Source organism: Tachyglossus aculeatus (assembly GCF_015852505.1).
Source record: "Tachyglossus aculeatus isolate mTacAcu1 chromosome 12 unlocalized genomic scaffold, mTacAcu1.pri SUPER_6_unloc_2, whole genome shotgun sequence".
NCBI lineage: Eukaryota > Metazoa > Chordata > Mammalia > Monotremata > Tachyglossidae > Tachyglossus > Tachyglossus aculeatus.
The window spans coordinates 14,809,700-14,829,836 of record NW_024044829.1 but is presented as its reverse complement, the minus strand read 5'-3'; the positions used below and the strand labels follow the sequence as shown (position 1 = coordinate 14,829,836).

The 20,137-nt window shown below is 44.6% G+C and overlaps 1 pseudogene; it reads left to right on the top strand.

Moving 5' to 3' along the window:
• The first annotated feature begins 9,967 nt into the window (after positions 1–9,967).
• Positions 9,968–20,137, top strand: part of LOC119921411 — a 34,666-nt pseudogene continuing 24,496 nt past the window's right edge.

The following is a 20,137-nucleotide window of genomic DNA, read 5'->3' as shown; positions in this document are numbered from 1 at the left end:
GTTTGAGACAAACTTTGTTGAACACTACTCTCCCAAGCGCTTAGTTCAGTGCTCTGAACACAGTAAGCACTCAACAAATACCACTGATTGATTGTTTGAGACAAACTCTGTTGAACCGTACTCTCCCAAATGTTCTGTGGACAGTAAGAACTCAATAAATACTACTGATTTGTTGAATCTAGGAGGGATTTGTGTTGGAACTAAGAATTTCCCTTTTCAGAAGGTCTTCATTCTCCCATAACTGTGAATAATTAGGAAGGAACTGATTGCTGAGAAGGTGAATGCCAACGCTGTGTTGATATTCACTAGCAGAGAAGACTTCTCTCTTATGTTTAGTAAGACACTCAGTCTTGCTGAATGTTGCCCATAGAGCAGAAGGTAGAGAGTGATCAGGGCCATGACTCTCTTGGCTGCCCCGACCTTGGTCTGGGTGCGTGGAGGTGTCAGACCTGCCGGTGGTGTCTGGAGTGCAAACACCATGAAGCTGCCGGCCATGTTCATAAGCTCCACGAAGAACAGGTCTCACAGAAAAAAAAAAATAAACCCAGCTATTAGCGTGTCATCTGCACCGGGATTGATGGTCGAGCAATATTCGAGATCCAAAAGACTTTGCACACAGTCCAGGTAAATGAGGAGTTTACAGCCACCATTTTTCAGGAAATTCCTCGGTCTTCGAGCTGACAAGATATTGAGCAATCCCCTGGCAATAATTACTATGGCATTGGAAAGGGCCAAGTGGCAAAGGATCAAGTCGGAGGAGCTAAGCTTCAGGCTGGCAGAGGTCCTGTGGGTATAAAACAGGAGGATGAAAATATTTTCCCGAGTCTCCAACGCCGATCTGTAAGAGCAGCACAAAACCAATAGAAAGGTCGATGGTGTCCATTGTCGGATATTTTTAATTGGCAGAAAAGAAGGGCACCCGCAAAGCTACCTGGGAGGGGAAAAGTGAGTGAGGGAGAGAGAGAGAGAGAGAGAGAGAGAGAGAGAGACAGAGAGAGAGAGAGAGAGAGAGAAAAGAAACTGAGAGAGACAGAGAGAAAGAGTGACAGAGGTAGTCTTTTACTTTTCAATAGCAAAAATCTCTGCCAATTTTTTGTGGAATTTGTTAAGTGCTTATTATGTTCCAGGCACTGTACTAAGGTAGCAGTGTGGTTTAGCGGAAATAATAATAATAATGGCAAGTTTTAAGCGTTTACTGTGTTCCAAGCACTGTTCTAAGCGCTGAAAAGAGCACGGGCTTGGGAGTCAGAGGTCATGAGTTCTAATTCCAAATCTTCCACTTGTCAGCTGTGTGACTTGGGGCAAGTCACTTAACTTCTTTGTGTTTCAGTTACTTCATCTGTGAAATGGGGATTAAGACTGTGAGCTCCACATGGGACAATCTGATAACCTTGTATCTATCATAGTGCTTAGGACAGTGTTTGGCACATACTAAGCACCTAACAAATACCAGTATTATTATTATTATTATTGTTGTTGTTAAATTGGACACAGTCTCCGTCCCACGTTTGGGTCCCAGTCTTAATCCCCATTTTGCAGACGAGGTAGCTGAGAGACAGAGAAGTGAAGTGACTTACCCAAGCTTACCCGGAGAACAGGTTGTAGAGCCAGGATTAGAACCCATGTCCTCTGAGTACCATTCCTGTACTCTTTCCACTAATCCACGCTGCTTATAAAACTAATAGTAAACAAATCAGCCCCAAATTTCTAGTCAGTTCTTTGGTCCAAGCCAAAGACATCCCCCTGATGAGTGTTCTGTGGAAGAGAACAGCATGGCCTAGTGGATAGCACATGGGCTCTGGAGTCAGAAGAACCTTGGTTCTCATCCCGGCTCCACCACCTGTCTGTTAGGTGAACTTGGGAAAGTCACTTCCTTTCTCTGTACCTCAGTTACCTCACCTGTAAAATAATAATAATCATAATGGTATTTGTTAAGTGCTTACTATGTGCCAGGTGCTGGACTAAGCTCTGGGTAGATACAAACAATCAGGTTGGACACAGTCCATTGTCCCACGTGCGGCTCACATTCTCAATCCCCATTTTACAGATGAGGTTACTGAGGCACATAGAAGTCAAGTGACTTTCCCAAGGTCACAAAGAAGACAAGTGGTAGACCCTGGATTAGAACCCATGGCCTTTTGACTCCCAGACCTGTGCTCTATCTGCTATGCCATGCTGCTTCTCGTCGGGATAAAGACCGTGAACCCCATGTAGGACAGGGACTGGGTCCACCCTGATGACCTTATATCTACCCCAGAGCTTAGTACAGTGCCTGACACATAGTAAGTGCTTAACAAATATCATAAAAACGAGAACATTCTTTAAAGACTGTTGCCTTTGCTAATGGATCCAGGATGCAAAAGACTCTCAGAATTTTGGGGACGTTCATCATGAATACCTGTCATTTTTGGAGGACAAAGCAGAGAGAGATGAGGATACCTGGGATTGAGCTAGAGAAGAAATAGGGGTGAGAGGTAGGACTGAGTGAGGAAGTGACTTGGGTTTGAATCCCTCCTCCTCTCTGGGTTAAAAAGAGAATTTGTAGAACCAAATGCTTAGTATGTGATAATTGTGGTACTTGTTAAGCACTTACCACATGCGAAGCACTATACTAAGCACTGGAGCAGATACAAGGTAATCAGGTCAGACAGAGTCCGTGTCCCACATGGGGCTCACAGTCTAAGTACTCATTCATTCAATTGTCTTTTTTGAGCACTTACTGTGTGCAAAGCACTGTACTAAGCTGTTGGGAGAGTACAATATAACAACAAACAGACACATTCCTGCCCACAAGGAGCTCTCAGTTTAGAGGGGGAGACAGACTTTAATATAAGTAAATACATGAATAAATAAATTACAGATATATGTATGTGTGTGTGCTGTGGGGTTGAGAGGGAGGATGAATGAAGGAATAAGTAAGAGTAGTGCAGAAAGGAGTGGGAGAAGAGGAGAAGAGGTCTTATTCAGGGAAGCCTTCTTGAAGGAAATGTGCCTTCAATAAGGTTTTGAAGTGGGGTAGAGCAGTTACCTTTCTGATGTGAGGTGGGAGGGCATTCCAAGCCAGAGGTAAGATGGGGCGAGAGGGCAGAGACAAGATAGATGAGATCGAGGTACAGTAAGTAGGAGGGAGGACAGGTATTGAGTCCCTATTTTGTTCATTCATTCATTCAATCATATTTACTGAGTGCTTACTGTGTCTGCGCTGTACTAAGCGTTTGGGAAAGTACAACAATAAACAGTCACATTCCCTGCCCACAATGAGCTTACAGTCTAGAGGGGGGGCACACACATCAATACAAATAAATAAAATTACATACAGATACGTACATAAGTGCTGTGGGGCTGGGAAGGGGGAAGAGCAACGGGAGCAAGTCAGATTGCCTTATAAGGGAGTGGGAGATGAGAAAAAGTCGGGCTTAGTCTGAGAAGGCCTCTTGGAGGAGATGTGACTTCAACAAGGCTTTGAAAGGGGCTAAAGTAATTGTCTGGCAGATTTGAGGAGGGAGGGCATTCCAGGCCGGGGCCAGGATGTGGGCCAAGAGTCGGGGGTGAGACACTGCGGCATAGTGAGAAGGGTAGCACTAGAGGAGCAAAGTATGTGGGCTGCGTTGTAGAAAGAGAGAAGTGAGGTGAGGTAGGAGGGGCAAGGTGGTGGAGTGTTTTAAAGCCAATTGTAAGGAGTTTTTCTTTGATGTGGAGGTGGATGGACAACCACTGAATATTTTTGAGGAGTGGGGTGACATGTCCTGAATGTTTTTGGAGAACTATGATCCGGGCAGCCAAGTAAAGTACGGACTGGAGTGGGGATATACAGGAGGCTGGGAGGTCAGCAAAGAGGCTGATGTATTAATCCACGTGGGATAGGATGAGTGATTGTATTAATGTAGTGGCAGTTTGGATTTTACAGATGAGGACCCTGAGACACAGAGAAGTGAAGCAACTTGCCCAAGGAGCGACACACACAGCAGGTAATAGTCCAGTTGGAGTGAGGATTAGGACTCAGGTCCTCTTATCCCCTCTTCTGTGCCATAGCCATTGTTTGAGACAACCTCACTGTCTGTACATTAGGGCATGAGAAATTCCACCCCAGCTCACACCAATGGCCTATCCAGCTTAGTAGCCGACTTATGATAATTTTTCCAGACACTTTCTTTCCAGAAAGAACAGAGGTGGAGATTTGATTTATCCCTTTGACACCCATCTTCAACACTGGTGATCTGAAGCTTTGCCTCTATCACCCCATTATGGACCCAGAGGAAGCAACATGGCCTAGTGGAAAGAGCACAGGCCTGGGAATCAGAATGAAAGGTGGGTTCTAATCCCAACTCAGATGCTTTCTGCTGGATAACCTTGGGTAAATCACATCACTGCTCTGTGCCTCAGTTACCTCATCTGTAAAATGGGGATTAATTGGGCTCCCATATGTGAGCCCAGTATGGGACAGGGACTTTATCCAGGCTGATTAGCTTGTATCTACCCCAGCACTTTGAACAGTGATTGACACAAAGTAAGCACTTAACAAATACTATTATTATTATTATTATTATTATTGTTATTATTATTATCTGAGTTTAAGGGCCCAGCTCTTAAGGACCCAGCTCCCCATGCTTGTGGAATAATAATAATAATTTATTATATTATTATTATTATTATTATTATTATTATGTGCCAAGCATTGTACTAATTGCTGGGGTAGTTACAAGATCATCAAGTCCCACACGGAGATCACAATCTAAGTAGGAGGGAGAACAGGGAACCAGTGTGGCTTATTGGAAAGAGCTCAAGCCTGGGGGTCAGAGGACCTGTGTTCTAATCTCGGCTCCACCACTTGTCTGCTGTGTGACCTTGGACAAGTCTCTGAACTTTTTGTGCCTCAGGTAACTCATCTAAAAAATTGAACTGTGAGCCCTATGTGGGACAGGGACTGTTCCCAACCTGTTCATCTCGTATTTACCACAGCGCTTGGAACAGTGATTGATACATAGCAAACACTTACATTTAAAACAAACAAGAAAGAGGTATTGAATCCCCATTTTACAGATAAGGGATCTGAGGCACAGAGAAGTGAAGTGACTTGCCCCAAGGTCACACAGCAGATAACTGGTGGAGCTGAGGTTAGAACCCAGGTCTTCTGACTCCCAGGTCCTTGTTCTTTCCACTAAGCATTTTTCCAGGGCTGATGGGACACGGCCCCCACACTAGAGTCTCAGTTAGGACTGCGGGAGAAACATTTCCACCCTGAAACCCCACTTTCCGAAGATCGGGCTCTGTCCTCACTCACCCATCTCCTTCACTCTCACTGCAGTTCAATTCTGCCTTGTTAAGACTGAGACCACCCCTTATCAGCCCCTTTTCTCATATTGTCCACTTCCCCAGAGGGTGATTAATGATAGAATTAAAAGACATTATCTCTGTGGGAAGGAAAAGGGAACCATGAAACGAATCAACACAATGGATAGAGATAGATTTCCCAAAACTGATCATTTCAAGAGGTCACTTTACCAAACGACTCTTTCCTTTTTTAATAGTATTTTTTGAGCGTTTACTATTTGTCAAGCACTGTAGTAAGCGCTGGGGTAGATAGAAGCCAATCAGGTCCCACATAGGGCTCACAGTTTAAGAAGGAGAGAGAACACATATTAAATCCCTATTTAGCACATGAGGTAACTGAGCCAAAGAGAAGTTAAGTGACTTGTTCAAAGTCACCCAGCAGGTAAATATCAGATCTAGGATGAGAATGCAGACCCTCTAACTCCTCGACCCGGGCTATTTCCACTAGGCCACATGCCTCAACATAAGACCCCTGAGTCACTGTGTCCATCTCTCTTCCTCCTGCTTGACAATTTCCTCTCTTAATGTGGAGGTGTTGTGCAAGAAGTTGGGGTGGACCATGATGCTGGGGACCTATAGACAGCAGCCCAAAGAGCTGATTTGTCTTGCGAACCATCATAGCAGCCCCTAACCTGGTTGGAAGGAAAAGGAACCAGGCGGAAGGATGTGTTTAAAGCGCTGGGGTAGATACATATTAATTAGGTTGGATGTGGTCCCTGTCCTGCGTGGGCCTCACAGTACTCGTAGGAGGGAGGACAGGAGAACTGTGGCACAGAGAAATTAAGCAAGTTGCCCATGATCACATAGCAAGCAATTGAAAAAGCCGGGATTAGAGTCCAGGTCCTCTGATTTCCAGGCCTGTGATCTTTCCACGAGGCTATGTTTCTTCTCCAGCAGTCAGGAACCCTCTCCCCAAGGCCTCTGCCAGATTATAGGGTGGCCGTGGGGCATGAAAAATCTACACACCGATCTTCCTTTCCCATCTTCTCCTCCCTCTCCTAGACCAGATGATGAAGACAAGACATGCCAACAATGGCTCAACGTTGGTTGTGTCTCTGTATGAGATGAGGCTGAAAGTGTCAGGCACAGCCCAGAGACCCAGTCTTGTCTACTGGCACCCCCTCTTACCTCACCTCGCTACTCTCCTTCTACAACCCAGCCCGCACACTTCACCCCTCTAGTGCTAACATGCTCACTGTGCCTCAATCTCATCTATCTCGCCACCAACCTCTAACCCACAACCTGCCTCTGGCCTGGAACACCCTCCCTCCTCATATCTGACAGATAATGACTCTGGGCTTGACCTTGGGGACTTGGGAGCATAGGACTGGAGAAGCATAATGGAAGCCCTCGGTGGCCATTTCTGAACCACCCTTCTGATACGATTCTCACTTCCTTATTCCTCAAGACATCTGGAGAAGGGGCCCCTTCGAATTGGTTGAGATAACCCCATATCTACAGTGTTGGAAGGGTCAGTTTTCATGTTTATTTTTAATGGAATTTGTTATGTGCTTACTATGTGCCAAGCACTGTTCTAAGCACTGTGATAGGACACAAATGTCTGTCCCACATGGGGCTCACAGTCTAAATAGGAGGGTGGGGGATTTAATCCTCATTTTACAGATGAGGTAACTGAGGGAAAGAGAAGAGCAAGGGCCTGGGTGTCAGAAGACCTGAGTTCTAATCCCAGCTACTTCATTGTAATTTTATTTATTTATATAAATGCCTGTCTTCCCCTCTAGACTGCAAGCTCATTGTGGGCAGGGAATGTGCCTGTTAAGTAGTTATATTGTACTCCCCCAAGAGCTTAATACAGTCCTCTGCACATAGGAAATGCTCAATAAATACGATTGACTGACTGCTGTGGGACTTGGGCTAGTCAATTCACCTCTCTGTGCTTCAGTTTCAGTTTCTTGTTAAATGGGGAGTCAAAACCTGTTCTCCCTCCTACTAAGTTGGTTTGTCCCTTGTGGAACAGATTCTGTGCCAAACATGATTAACTTTATCTGCCAGAATTCTTAGAACAATGCTTTGCAAATAATAAGTACATTACAAATGCCATAAACAAATAAGCCGACACCTGCGGAAGCCTCCTAGGAAAGGAGTGATGCAACCTCAGATGAGCCCCACTGGAAGACAAAAAAAGAGTGCCGCCTAGTGGATAGAACCTGGCTCCACCATGTGTCTACTGGATGACGTTGGGCAAGTCACTTCACTTCTCTGTGCCTCAATTACCTAATTTGCCTCATTTACCTAATCTGTAAAATGGGGATTAAGATGATGATCCCCATGTGAGACAGGGACTGTGTCCAACCCGATATGCTCGGATCCACCCCAGGGATTAGAACAGTGCCTGACACATAGTATGCACTTAACAAGTACCACAATTATTGTGATCATCATAATTATTAGTAAAAAGGACAGGGACTGTTGAATCGATCAATCAATGAGGATTAGTAAGTGAACCCCGGCTTGCAGAGCACTGGACTAAGTGCTTGAGGAGTGCGATAAAAGTAGAAAACATGACCATCAGGAAGCTTACAATACAATTCTGGAGGCAGACTGGCATACATTAATAATAACCATTATAATTATAGTACTTGTTAAGCATTTACTATGTGCCAAGCACTGTTCCATGTTCTGGGATAGACACAAGTTAATCACATTGGACACAGTCCCTGTCCCACAAAGTCTCACAGTTAAACCTGATTATCTCATATCTACCCCAGTGCTTAGAACAGTGCTTGATGCATATTAAGTGTTTAACAAACACCATCTCTTATTTATCCCCATTTTACAGATGAGGTAACTGAGGCCCAGACAAGTGCAGTGACTTGCCCAAAGTCACACAGCAGACAGGAACCAGGAGCCAGGAGCCAGAAGCCAGGACTAGAGCACAGTTTCTTCTGACTACCAGGCCCGAACTCTATCCACTAGGCCACACTGCTTCTCACAGCTTGTGAGGGTGGCTAAAAGACAAATGCTACAGTGATTCATAGGAGGCTGGCAGGGTCAATCAATGAATAAGGGTTATGTTCCATCAGGATGGGTTTGGACAATTCCTTCAGTTTGAAGATGAAGCTGCTGACAGTGAGACAAGTGTGTTTGAGGGAGCCTTCCTTGCCAACTTGGACTCTGAACCTCTCATGGGACAGGGACTCTTTCCCAACAGATCATCTCGCACCTACCACCGTGCTTAGTACAGTGCATGGAACAAAGTAAGGAATTAACAAATCACAATTATTATTATTATCACATTCAGTTTTCATATTGAATATGAAAGAGCAATCAATCAATCAATCAATCGTATTTATTGAGCGCTTACTATGTGCAGAGCACTGTACTAAGCGCTTGGGAAGTACAAATTGGCATCACATAGAGACAGTCCCTGCCCAACAGTGGGCTCACAGTCTAAAAGGGGGAGACAGAGAACAGAACCAAACATACCAACAAAATAAAATAAGTAGGCTAGAAATGTACAAGTAAAATAAATAAATAAATAAATAAATAGAGTAATAAATATGTACAACCATATATACATATATACAGGTGCTGTGGGGAAGGGAAGGAGGTAAGATGGGGGGATGGAGAGGGGGACGAGGGGGAGAGGAAAGAAGGGGCTCAGTCTGGGAAGGCCTCCTGGAGGAGGTGAGCTCTCAGCAGGGCCTTGAAGGGAGGAAGAGACCTAGCTTGGTGGATGGGCAGAGGGAGGGCATTCCAGGCCCGGGGGATGACGTGGGCCGGGGGTCGATGGCGGGACAGGCGAGAGCGAGGTACAGTGAGGAGATTAGTGGTGGAGGAGCGGAGGGTGCGGGCTGGGCAGTAGAAGGAGAGAAGGGAGGTGAGGTAGGAGGGGGCGAGGTGATGGAGCGCCTTGAAGCCCAGGGTGAGGAGTGTGGCCTTGTGGAAAAACACAGGCCCAGGGGTCAAAGGGCCAGTGTTCTAATCTTAGTTCTGCCACTTATATGCTGTGATCTTGGGCAAGTCACTTCATTTCCCTGTGCCTCAATTACCTCGTTGGTAAAATGGGGATTAAGACTGTGAGCCCCATGTGGGAAAGGGACTGTGTCCAACCTGATTAGCTTATATCTTCCCAGCCCTTCGTACAGTGCCTGGCATGTAGAAAGTGCTTAACAAATACCATTACAAAAAAGAAAAGGGTTTGGACTTAAACTTCATTGCAAGTAAAATGGAGATCTCAGCCCTTCCTGCTAATTCCCGAGGGGCCCCATGAGGCAATCTCAGAGACGAACAGTGATGGCTGGACTTGGACATTATGGTTGATCTTCAAATGGGAATAAACATCAGCCAAGGAAAAGCAGCTTGACCTTGTGCAAAGAGCACTCGCCCGGGAATCAGGGGACCTGGGTTCTAATCTTAATTCTGCTACTTGCCTGCTGGGTGACCTTCGGCACATCACATAACTTCTCTGTGCTTCAGTTCTTTCTTCTGGAAAATGGGGAGTAAAAGCCCATCCTCCCTACCCCTTAGAAAGGCGATAACAGTCTTTCAGCAACTACTTATGAATCTGATTTGGAGATGAAATTGAAGAAAAAAACTCGACACAAACTTCCACCACAATCACCAAAATCTCCATACCTCTAAACCTCAAATGGTTGCAGCCTGGAGGTCTTTGAAATCAGCAGGGAGCATGCCTCTGGGAAACATGATGGCTAAATCCTCACAGCAACTGTGGCCTGGAACTTCAAAACAAGCTAGTTTTACTCAGCCTTTAAAATCAGACCTTGACTTGGTGTATACATGGACCAGCCCTTTGAGCAGCACACCGAATATTTGAAGGAAGCTCTAGGGATGAAGAAGCCAAAGAATAGCCGTTCTGCTAGCAATAGTCATATACCTGGAACCCCCATGTACAAAGAGAAAGAAGATATGTATGATGAGATCATTGAATTGAAGAAGATGTTGCACTCTCAGAAAAGCAACGTGGACATGTGAAAACAAACCTCCGGAGATTAGAGGAGGAAAATAACAAGAAGGATCGGCAGATTGAGCAGCTTTTGAATCCATCCAGGGGCTCAGAATTTGCCCGGACTCTGGGGCAGGGAAAAGATCAGAAACTAGCTGGGTCATCAATGGACTGAAACAGAGGATTCTCAAATTGGAGCAACAATGCAAGGAAAAGGATAATGTTATCAACAAATTCCAGACAGATATAAAGACAACTAACTTGGAAGAGATGCGGATTACTCTGGAGACTTACCATGAAGAGATCCATCATCTTCAGATTCTTCTGGCAAATTCCGAAGCTGCAGGAAGGAAGTCCTCTCCAGAAAAATCAACCACACAGAAACAGCAGAAGATGATGAAGGCTGCTGGCATGCATTTATCCAGGAATGTTAGAGAATTGCAAGATGAGACCAGAGCTTGAAAGGAGATCTGGACAAAGTGCTGAGCAATTCTCCTATTTCCAGCAAAGCTAAAGATGAGGTAACTGAGGCGTAAACAAGTTAAATGACTTGCCCAAGATCACACAGTAGACAAGTGGCAGAGTCAGAACTGTGCCTCGTTCTCGTCCGTCCCGCCTTCGACCCCTGGCCCACGTCATCCCCCTGGCCTGGAATGCCCTCACTCCTCACATCCACCAAGCAACTCTCTTCCTCCCTTCAAAGCCCTACTGAGAGCTCACCTCCTCCAGGAGGCCTTCCCAAACTGAGCCCCCTACTTCTCTCCCTCCTCCCCATCCCCCGCCTTACCTCCTTCCCCTCCCCACAGCAACTGTATATATGTATATATGTTTTTATGTATTTATTACTCTATTTATTTATTTTACTTGTACATATTTATTCTATTTATTTTATTTTGTTAATATGTTTTGTTTTGTTGTCTGTCTCCCCCTTCTAGACTGTGAGCCCGCTGATGGGTAGGGACCGTCTCCATATGTTGCCAACTTGTACTTCCCAAGCGCTTAGTACAGTGCTCTGCACACAGTAAGCGCTCAATAAATACAATTGAATGAATGAATGAATGAACTCCCCCCAGTCATTCATTCACTCATTAATTCAATCGTATTTATTGAGATCTTACTTATTGAACACTTTACTAAGCTCTTGGGAAAGTACAACAATAAACAGTGACATTCCCTGCCCCAGTCATCAGGTGAATTTCTCTCCCACCCCCTAGACTCCTCCACTCCACTTCCCAACCCTCTTTAAATTTTCTTCCCCGTTTCCCCCTCTCCCTTAAGCTTCTGAAAATTACTTCTCTATTTCCTTCCCTTCCTCGTAACACCCTCACTATTGCTGTGACTTCAGACCTAGAGCCCTAAAGGAGGCTATTGCTATAAAATCCAAACTGATGTATCATAAAGGTGAAACCCGGTGTAAATTTAGCTATGTTGTCAATTCTGTTCTTCATTTTAAATCCCGAGGCCCGAGGACGCCTTGTTCATATATATTTTTTGTGGTTTTTGTTAAGCACTTACTATGTGTCAGGCACTGTACTAAGTGTTGGGATAGATACAAGCTAGTCAAGTTAGAGACAGTCCCTGTCCCACATAGGGCTCACAGTCTTAATCCCCACTTTACAGATGAGGTAACTGAGGCAAGAGAGAGTGTCTGTCCTAACTTTTTCTCCCCTTTCTCACTCTTTCTCACCATTGTTCTCTTTCTCTTTCTCCCTTTTCTCATTATTTCTCAAACGTGTTCTCTTTCTCTCCCCTTTCTTGTTCCTTGTTCTCTATCTCTCCCATTCCTCACTCTTTCTCACCCTTGCTTTCTTTTCCTCCCCTTCCTCACTCGTTCTTGCTTATTCTCTTTATCTCCCTCTCCTTCCTCATTCTTTCTTGCCCTTGTTCCTTTTCTCTGTCTCCACTTCCTCACTCTGTCTCACCCTTGCTCTTTCTCTCCTCTTCCTCACTCTTTCTTGCTCTGGCTCTCTTTATCTCTTTTCCGTTCCTCCCTCTTTCTCACCCTTGCTCTCTTTATCTCTCTCCCCTTCACTCTTTCTCTCGTCCTCCTTCTTCCTTCTTCACTCTTTCTTGCCCTTGCTCACTTCCTCTCTCTCCCCTTCCTCAACGTTTCTCAACCTCACTGTCTTCCTCTCTCTCTGTCTGTTTTCCTCTAACGTTGCTCTGCAGGCTTCTCCAAGGTCTAACTGGAAATTCACGAGGATGAAGGCTATGGAAATTTGAGGGGGGGGGGTGATGCTATTGCAGATGAGCAATGGGGTCTTGGGAAATTTATTTCTCCTTCTGCTTTACAACCGCCTGGCCTCCAGCAGCCCCTGGCTCAGCTCCTCAGATTTTTCCCTCGCCCACCTGGTTTTGGTGAACACCACAGTAGTTCTCACCAGGGGCACCCCCAACTTTCAGGTTGGGGATGGAGAATTTTCCTGGGAGATGTGGGGTGTAAAGCCCTTCTGTACCTGTACCGAGTGGCCCGGGGCCTTACCATCTGCAGCACCTGCCTCCTGAGCGCCTTTCATGCTGTCACTATCAGCCCCAGAAAGCCTCGATGGGCCAGGATCAAGGTCAGATTCCCCAAGTGTGTCGTCCCCCTCTGCCTCCTGTCCTGGTTCCTCAATCTTCTGATTTACATTAGTGTGTGCCAGTGGGTGTGAGAGGCTCCCAGAACAGCAGCTCTGCTTCAATATCGCTGGATCCCAAATATTGCTCACTAGTCATTGGTGGCACAAAAAGTGCCTTGGTCACCTCGGACGTGATTTCCCTCCAGCCTCTGTTCTTCGTGGGGCTCATGAGCATGGCCTGTGACTACATGGTCTGGGTCCTGCACAAGCACCAACACCAGGTCTGACACCTCCACGTGCCTGGACGGTCCCCCGGAACCGAGGTCAGTTTGATCAAAAGAATCGTGGCCCTGGTCACCGTCTTCATCCTTCACTATGGGCGACAGTCCATCATGCTGAACATTTTAATAAATGTGAAGGAGAAGTCAGCTTTGCTGGTGAACAGTCAACTTATGTTGTCCTTCACATTTTCAGTCATCAGTCCTTTCCTGATGATTTCTGGGGACAGGAGGATAAGAAGATTCTGGAAGACAGAATCTCCAGTTTCCAATACGGGTCCCTCATAGAATCCCTGGACAGATCCCCGTCTGCCCACCTCATCTCACCAGAATAGTGTGGCCAGACGTCCCGGACGGGGTGGGACCAGACTGGTAATGAAGGGGTCTTATCCCTTATCCTCCAGGCCTCAGGCAGTTATAGGGGTGGCCAAGGCTGCTTCTGTCTTCCTGACGGGGCTTGAGGTGGTAGCCTGCTTCCACCCCTGGGAAGCAGTATGGTCTGGTGTATAGAGTACAGGCCTGAGTGTCAAAATGACCTGAGTTCTAATCTCAGCTCTGCCACTTGTCTGCTGTGTGATCTTGGGCAAGTCACCTCAATTCTCTGGGCCTCGGTTACCTCATCTGTAAATTGGGGATTAAGACTGAGAGCCCCATATAGGACATGGATCAGGTCCAATCTGATTATCTTGTATCTTCCTCAGCGCTTAGAACACTGCTTGAGACATAGTAAGCATTTAACAAATACCACCATCCTCATCATCAACCCAGTTCTGTTGGCATTAGAATCTCTCCCTCCCCGTCTTGGTTAAACTTGATCTGGATCTGCCTCATGGGGACAGAGACATGGGTTCTGTTCAGCAGGGTGACACGAATATACATCAGTCTATCAATCGCATTTATTCAGCATTTACTGTGTGCACAGCACTGTAATCAGCTCTTGGGAGTGCACAATATAACAGAGTTGGTAGGCATGTTCCCTGCCCTCAGTGATCTTACCGTCTAGAAGGGCAGACAGACTTCAATCAATAGTGTTCAATAATAATAATATTTACTTATTTACTATGTTTACTATGTTTAATATGTCCTTGCTATGTGCCAAACATTGTTCTAAGCGCTGGGATAGATACAATTTAATCAGATTAGACACAATCTCTGTCCCAGATGGGGCCCACATTCTTAATCCCCATTTTACAGATGAGGTAACTGAGGACTAGGGAAGTTCAGTCACTTGCCCAAGGTCACACAGCACACATGTGACAGAGCTGGGATAAGAACCCAGGACCTTCTGACTTCCAAGCTCATGCTCTATCCACTCAACCACACCGCTTATCTTACTCGGTGCAGGGCACTATCTTAAACTCTTGGGAGAGTATGAAATAAATGAGTTGGTAGACACGTCCCCTGCTCACGATGAGCTTACAGTCGAGAGGTGGAGACAGACTTTAATCAATCAATTAATGGTATTTATTGAGCACTTACAGTGTCCAGCACATTGTACAAAGCACTTGGGACAGTACAAAGAACAAAGGTGCCAGATACATTCTCTGCCCACAACTAGCTTACAGTCTAGAGGAAAGAAAGACATTAATACGGATATGTACATAAATGTTATGGTGCTGAATAAAAAAATCTAAGGTCCTCTCTGATCTTTATCCAGCTTTCCTCCAGGAATACTAAAACCTAGAAATTCTGATCAGGATAGATCAGAGACCGTTCACGAAAAGTGTTCTAAATATGTTAGTGACACAAAATGATTGTGTGAGAAACACAAGCATTCCTTAAAGAGAGAATGATCAGAGTATGTGCATGTCCGTAATTTATTTTAGTGTCTGTCTCCTCATCTCGACTCTAAGCTCCTTGTGGGCAGGAAACGTCTCTGTTGCATTGTACCTTCCCAAGCACTTAGTACAGTGCATATATAAGCCTTGTGGACAGGCAACATGTCTACCAGCCCTGTTGTACTCTCCCAAGCTTTTAGAACAGTGCTCAGCAAACAGTAAGCACTCAATAAATACCTTGAGGGAAGGCGGGAGGGAGGGAGGAAGGAAGGAAGGAAGGAAGGAAGGAAGGACGGAAGGAAGGAAGGAAGGAAGGAAGGAACGAGTGAACGAACGAATGAACGAAGGAACGAAGAAAGGAAGGAAGGGCAGACACTAAAATAAATAAAAATTTGTGTATATGTACATAAGTGCTATGGAGCTGAGTATGGGGTGAATATCAAGCCCTGGTGGTAGAGAAGTGGCGTGGCTCAGTGGAAAGAGCACAGGTTTGGGAGTCAGAGGTCATGGGTTCTAACTGCGACTCCGCCACTCGTCAGCTATGTGACTTTGGGCAAGTCACTTAACTTCTCTGTGCCTCAGTACCTGATTATCTCTTGTCTACCCCAGCACTTGGTATAATGCTTGGCACATAATAAGCGCTTAACAAATAACATTATTATTATTATAGTCTATTAGCTATTCAAAAATTTCGATTCTTCAATAGTTATTTAAAAAGTAAAAAAGAATCTACTACAGCTGGAATTACATTGGATCATTTAAGAGGATACAATGCCAGCTGTTAGATTTTTTTTTACTTTTCAAATAACTTTTTTATTACAGCTAAAACAACGATCAATAATAATGTCATTGTAGTGGAATTCAACTTGAGCACCTTGAAATTGTGAAAAATGTATTTCAGCTTCAATGACAATGACACTGTCTCAATTATTTAAAACCTGGGAGTATGATAATCACAATAATTACTATATTTGTTGAGCATTTACTATGTGCTGAGCATTATACCAAGCGCTGGGGTAGATATGAGTTATCAGATCAGATACGGGTCCTGTCCCACATGAGGTTTTCTCTCTATGTAGGAGGGAAAAGAGGAACTGAAGAGGGTATGGAAAATGTTTGTGATGTTCCCCACTATATCGCTGTCCATGCATGCAAGGTGATATGTAGCTTGAAAAGCCAGTATAATTAAGTTTTGTGTATTTAGATAATCTGGTTTTCTCTACATCTCTCCCCTTTCCCCATCATCCCCTAATTGAGTCTACTTTTCGCAGCTACCACCATGGACTCAGGGCAGAGGGAAGGGGGATGAGATTTTAGGAAGAATTAGTACAGTAGGGGACAGGCATCATAAAGATATCATTATTGTACCATTTCGTCCACGATTGGAAACTTTGTAATCTTGTCAAAGAACTGGAATGAACAATCCTGGAGCCTAGCTCAAAAAGCTATGCTGTTAGAGCATGGAGTGAATGTCTTTGTCTGGCCTGTCTTGCTAGTGGGAAATGATGAATTCCTTCATTGCAGTCTCTTAGCACAGGAATCATAATTTTTTCAGGCTTTCCGGGAGGTGGTGAAGTGGATAGAGCACGGACCTGGGAGTCAGAAGGTTCCAATCCCGAATTTGCCACTTGTCTGCTATGTGACCTTGGGCAAGTCACTTAACTTCTCTGTGCCTCAGTTACCTCATCTGTAAAATGGGGACCGAGACTTTGAGCCCACATGGGACAGGGACTGTGTCCAACCCAAGTTGCTTGTATTCACCCCAGTGCTAAGTATAGTTCCTGGCAAATAGGAAGTGCTTAACAAATACTGTAATTATTATTATCATTTTACAGATGAGGAAACTGAGACATACAGAAATAAAGATACTTGACCAGGGTTATCCAGCTGGCAAGTGGAGGAGCCAGCATTAGAACCCAGGTCCCGTAACACACAGTTCCATGCTTGTCCCACCTCGTTATGACTTGTAGACTGTAGACTTTACGTTCATTGTGGGCAGGGAACGTATCTACCAACTCTGTTACAGTGCACTCTCCCAAGCACTTAGTATTGTGCTCTGCACTCAATAAGCACTCAGTACATACCATGGATTGATTGATGGATGAATAATTCTCAAGGGACTGAATAGACTCTCTTCCTTCAGAAGATGCTTCTCTTTCTGCACACATTCTTAAAGGCTTGTCTCACCTGCTGGTTTCTCACTGCATAAATAAAGGGATTTAGCAAAGGGGACACTGAGGTGTTCAGAACAGCCACCCCCTTATTGAAAGCTGCAGCCTCTTTCATGGAGGGATTGACGTACATGAAGATACAACTGCCGTGGAACAGGGAGATGACAACTATGTGGGATGAACAAAGAATCCATTTTGGGTCAGAGAAACCCTGCTTTTTATCTTCTGAATTATAAAGTCTGCATAAGAATCATCCCAGACCAGTAGAGTGAATGAGAAATCAGTCAATCATACTTGGGAAACCCCAAAATCCAGATAAATTTACTTAACATCTACCTACCCCAGTCCTTAGAACTGAGCTACAGTGTGGCAAGTGACAAACTTTCTGTGCACACTTGGTGGAAGGGAAATGTCTGTTACCTATGTTAGCAACCACAGATCAGCATAGGCATAAATTCATAGATGCAACCAGGATGGACATCGCGGGAACAACCAAGAAACACACGTTCAGTTTTTAGAAAACTGTCAAAATACGGCTGTAGTTCAATTATTTACTGCATCACTATTTATAGACTTATCTAGTACCATTTAAGAATCTGCAAGGGCTGGACAATAAAGAAAGTAGCTAATTATATTTCACTATAAAATATACCTTCCTATGTTCAAAGACTAAATCAGCAAGGATCCTAAATAGTGAAAACTCATTTTGATGGCAATAAGAGGTATGCTGTATCTCGCCAAATATTTTTTCATTCTTATAATTAGAACTCTGTGCTGCACAATTTATATGTTCCTTTCATTTTCCATTTTTAGCTCTTTCAAAATATAGATACGATAATTGTGCTCCAGGAGCTTTATTCTTTCCTGCATTTTCTCTATGCTTCAGGAAGGACTCGCAAGAAGAGGATTCGTTTCAAATTCCAGTAATTTCAGAATTAGAATCTAGTGATGATTGACAAATAAAAACCCTGAACAAGGGGCAAGTTACCCAGAATTTTGGTATGGGAGCGACATAGAGAACCAAAGTTACCAAGAGCCTCTTCGGACTAGAAACTATTTATGACAATAGTAAAGCCCATATGTTGTAATGATTCATTTTCGTTCGTGACCTATTCCTGTAGGGCAAATGCTGTTGCTTGGCAGGAAGGTTGAGTGGTTTTTAAATTTGCCCACAAGGCTGTTATAGAATACAACTTTTCGTTTTGGCTTCCATTTGTGTTCTTCACCCCAGTTTGTTTGACAGACCATTGAGGTATTTTCCCAAAATGTAGTTTTGCCCTGGGATTTGTGAGCTGTGAAAGCCCATTGAACTTCCCGACTGGATTACTGCGATAGCCTCCTCTCTGATCTCCCATCCTCCTGTCTCTCCCCACTTCAGTATATACTTCACGCTGCTGCCCAGATCATCTTTGTGCAGAAACGCTCTGGGCATGTTACTCCCCTCCTCAAAAATCTCCAGTGGCTACCAGTCAACCTACGCATCAGGCAAAAACTCCTCACTCTCGGCTTCAAGGCTCTCCATCACCTCTCCTCCTTCTACCTCACCTCCCTTCTTTCTTTCTACAGCCCAGCCCGCACCCTCCACTCCTCTGCCGCTAACCTCCTCACTGTGCCTCGTTCTCGCCTGTCCCGCCATCGACCCCCGGCCCACGTCCTCCCCCTGGCCTGGAATGCCCTCCCACCTCAAATCTGCCAAGCTAGCTCTCTTCCTCCCTTCAAAGCCCTAATGAGAGCCCCTCCAGGAGGGAGGCCTTCCCAGACTGAGCCCCCTCCTTCCTCTCCCCCCATCCCCCCCGCCCGACCTCCTTCCCCTCCCCACAGCACCTGTATATATGTTTGTACAGATTTATTACTCTATTTTACTTGTACATATTTACTATTCTATTTATTTTATTTTGTTAATGATGTGCATCTAGCTTTACTTCTATTTATTCTGATGACTTGACATCTGTTCACATGTTTTGTTTTGTTGTCTGTCTCCCCCTTCTAGACTGTGAGCCCGTTGTTGGGTAGGGACCGTCTCTATATGTTGCCAACTTGTACTTCCCAAGCGCTTAGTACAGTGCTCTGCACACAGTAAGCACTCAATAAATACGATTGAATGAATGAATAAACTGTGCTTTTTTTTTCTTTAATGGTATTTGTTAAGCACTTACCACATACGAGGCACTATACTAAATGTTAGGAACAAAATAATCAAGTTGGTCACAGTCCATTTCCCACATGGAGCTCACAGTCGTAATTCCCATTTCACGTATGAGATAACTGAGCCCCAGAGAAGTTAAGTGACTCTCCAGGGACACAAAGCAGACAAGTGGTGAAGCTAGGATTTGAACCCAGGTCCTCAGACTCCCAGGCTCGTGTTCTATTCACTAAACCATGCTGCTTCTCTGATTGACACATATGAAACACTTAGTAATAAGATAATAAATGTACTTTCCTAACAGAACAAAACGGTCTTTTCTATAAAGACTAATGTTTTGTTACACTATTAAAAGTAATTGTCCCTTTACTTTCAACAGGCTTAATATTAGAATAGGAATATTTAAATGTTAATATTATATTATACACTATATTATATATGTTATTAATACTAATATTAGAATATTAGAGAAGCAGCATGGCTCACTGGAAAGAGCATGAGCTTTGGAGTCAGAGGTCATGAGTTCAAATCCCAGCTCCACCAATTGTCAGCTGTGTGACTTTGGGCAGGTCACTTAACTTTTCTGAGCCTCAGTTACCTCATCTGTGAAATGGGGATTAACACTGTGAGTACCCCCGTGGGACAACCTGATCACCTTGTAACCTCCTCAGCTCTTAGAACAATGCTTTGCAAATAGTAAGCACTTAAAAAATGCCATAAAAATAGGAGAAATGCCATCTCCTGAGACAATGGGCCACTAAACGTATTATTCTGTCTGCAGGTAGAATGAGATGTTGGCAGAACAGAAGGAACCTGCCCTAGGGAAAACAGCGAAAGACTGCAAATCAGGGGACCCTGGGTCTTAATCCCAAATCTGCCCCTTGTCGGCTGGCTGGCCTTAGGCAAGTCATCTAACTACACTGTGCCTTGGTTTCCTCATCTGTAAAATGG